Source organism: Tenrec ecaudatus, chromosome 1 (assembly GCF_050624435.1).
Source record: "Tenrec ecaudatus isolate mTenEca1 chromosome 1, mTenEca1.hap1, whole genome shotgun sequence".
Classification (NCBI taxonomy): domain Eukaryota; kingdom Metazoa; phylum Chordata; class Mammalia; order Afrosoricida; family Tenrecidae; genus Tenrec; species Tenrec ecaudatus.
In genome coordinates, this window is record NC_134530.1 from 196,005,780 (window position 1) to 196,008,885 (window position 3,106).

Consider the following 3,106-nt stretch of genomic DNA (forward strand, 5'->3'; position numbering starts at 1 on the left):
GGGCGTTATATGTAAATCCTTGTAATTGGTTCCCCCTTTCTACCCCACCCTCCCCGTATCACCACTCTCAGCACTGGTCCTGAGGGCTTCATCTGCCCTGGATTCACTGTGTTTCCAGTCCCTATCTTTATCAGTGTACATCCTCGGGTCCAGTCAGATTTGTAAAGTAGAATTGGGGATCATGATAGTGTGGGGGGGGGGCGGGCTGGGGGTGGAGGAAGCATTAAAGAACTAGAGGAAAGTTGTATATTTCATCATTGCTACACGGCACCCTGACTGGCTCGTCTTTTCCCCACAACCCTTTAGTAAGGAGATGTCCAGCTGCCTACAGATGGACTTTGGGTCTCTATTCTTCATTCCCCCTCATTCACAATGATATGATATTTTGTTCTTTGATGCCTGATCCCTGATCCCTTCAACACCTTGTGACACACAGGCCGGTGTGCTTCTTCCATTTGGGCTTTGTTGCTTCTGAGCTAGAAGGCCGCTTGTTTATCTTCAAGCCTTTAAGACCCCAGTTGCTATATCTTTTGATAGCCAGACACCATCAACTTTCTTCACCACATTTACTTATGCACCTACTTTGTCTTCAGTGATCGTGCATGACACTGTATTTTATGAAGTGTGCAACTATGAAAATGGTTGACGTATTGTGAGAAGCACTAAAATGTTACAGAGACGTCAAGTGAGCAGAAGCTGTTGGAAACAAGAGGTGGTAGAGACGCTTCCTGCTAATTTGCCTCAACCCTTTGAATGGTAAAAAGAGAACTTCCACGTCTGTGAAGCACAATAAAGAGAAGCACCATGAACATGCAAACTTAGGTATATACACTCAATAGGGGGCATGTATACATGACGGAGAGCACCAAGCCTTGAGGGCAACATACTGGCATGGAGCAGTGAACTAACAAAGAGGACGACGGGGCCAGGCCTAAGCCAAACTATGATGACTAGCCCCCTCCACAGAAGAATGTGATACAGAGGACCACACTGAAGATATAGCCTGGGGAGAGTGGCAGGTCTGTCCAGAGCACATGGGTGTGAACTAAGAGGGAAAAAGAGAGAGAGAGAGAGAGAGACTGCCTCATCATGGCTCACCAAGCCCTAGGGAAGACATCCTTGCTCAGAGCAGCCAATGCACAGAGAGGATCATAGGGCTGGCCCCAAAATGAGACTCACCATTCCCTAACTGACACATTGCAATATAGGGGACAGCACTGGAGACACTGAGCAGAAAGTGTGCCTGGTCTGCCCCACGCACAGCGGGGTGAAACACGAAGGAGGAACAACAGGACAGCAAAGGGAAAAAAGTAACCAAGTCCCTGAGGAATCCTGAAAATAGACTTCTGACTTGGGTGACAGGGTTTGGTGCCTCATCAAACCCGATTGGAAAACACGTATCAGAGTTAGTGGAGAGACTTGGAAGGAACTATCTGTCGGTTTTTGTTTGTTTGTTTGTTTCACCCTGTGTCTAGCTATATAAAATAGGCAGGACAAATAATCCCAAGGAGAAAACAATGGACCAGTGGTCCTGGGGGGACATGGAAGAGGAGGGGACCAACAAACTCCAGGATAAGGGAACAATAAGAGATCTAAAATAGGTGGTGAGGAGGGAGATATACTTTTATCCAATAGGAATTACAGAGAGCCAAATGGAGGGTGAACATGATAGTGAGATAGGAGGAAGGTGAAGGGAAATAGAGGAAAGAAGTAGGAGGCAAAAGCTATTTATAGAGGTATAGTGATAGACATATATATATATATTTATAATGAAAGGGATAAAAGCCAAGGTACATATATTTATATGTTAAGTATTAAGATATCAGATGGATTTTGGGTCCCTACTCAAGACCTCCCTAAACACAAGAACACTTTTTTCTAATAACCTGACACTCTTTGATACTCACCTTCTGACGCAATTGCTGAAGACAAAGTGGGTACATAAGCAAATGTGGTGAAGAAAGCGGATGGTGTCTGGCTATCAAAAGATATAGATCGCATCTGGGGTCTTAAAGGCTTGAAGTGCTCTTTTCCGTAGTGTTGTGGAGGTGATCAGCTGCTTCACCATGAAGCTGAACATCTCCTTCCCAGCCACTGGCTGCCAGAAACTCATCAAAGTGGACGATGAACGCAAACTTCACACCTTTTATGAGAAGTGAATGGCCACGGGAGGCGCTGGGCCGCGAATGGAAGGGCGATGTTGTCTGCATCAGCAGTGGGAATGACAAGCAAGGTTTTCCCATGAAGCAAGGTGTCTTGACCCACGGCCGTGTCCGCCTGCTGCTGAGTAAGGAGCACTCCTGCTACAAACCAAGGAGAACCGAGGAGAGGATGCGCAAATCTGTCCGGGGTTGCATGGGGGATACCAATCTGAACGTTCTCAACTTGGTCATTGGAAAGAAAGGGGAGAAAGATATCCCAGGACTGACTGACACGACTGTGCCTCATCGCCTGAAGCCCAAAAGAGCCAGCAGAATCCGCAAACTCTTCCATCTCTCTAAAGAAGATGATGTCGCCAGTATGTTGTGAGAAAGCCCCTGAACATAGAGGGCAAGAAACCCAGGACCAAAGCGCCCAAAATTCAGCGTCTTGTGACTCCACGGGCCTTACAGCACAAGCGCTGGCGCATTGCCCTGAAGAAGCAGCGCACCAAGAAAACAAGGAGGAGGCCACCAAATATGCCAAGCTTTTGCCCAAGAGAATGAAGAAGGCCAAAGAGACACGGCAGGAACAGACTGCCAAGAGACAAAGGCTGTCCTCACTGAGGGTTTCCTCCCCTAAGTCTGAGTCCAGTCAAAAATAAAATAAAGCCTTAAATAAGTAACCTCAAAAAAAAAAAAAAAGAAGGCTTGAAGGTAAACAAGTGGCCATCTAGCTGGGAAGCAAATAAGCTCAAATGGAAGAAGCACACCAGCCTGTGTGTGATCACAGGTGTCAATGGGATCAGGCATCAGATATCAAAAGATCCAAAACAAACAATTATATCAATGTGAAAGAGGGGGGTTGGAGTGGAGACCCAAAGCCCATCTGTAGATGCCTGGATATCCCCCCTAAGAAGGGTTACAAGGAAGGGACAGTTCAACCAGGGTGCAGTTGAGCACCGACG

The 3,106-nt window shown here is 46.8% G+C and overlaps 1 pseudogene; it reads left to right on the forward strand.

The window, feature by feature from the left end:
• The first annotated feature begins 2,066 nt into the window (after positions 1–2,066).
• On the forward strand, positions 2,067–2,803 carry LOC142437251 (small ribosomal subunit protein eS6-like; annotated as a pseudogene).
• The last annotated feature ends 303 nt before the right edge of the window (positions 2,804–3,106 follow it).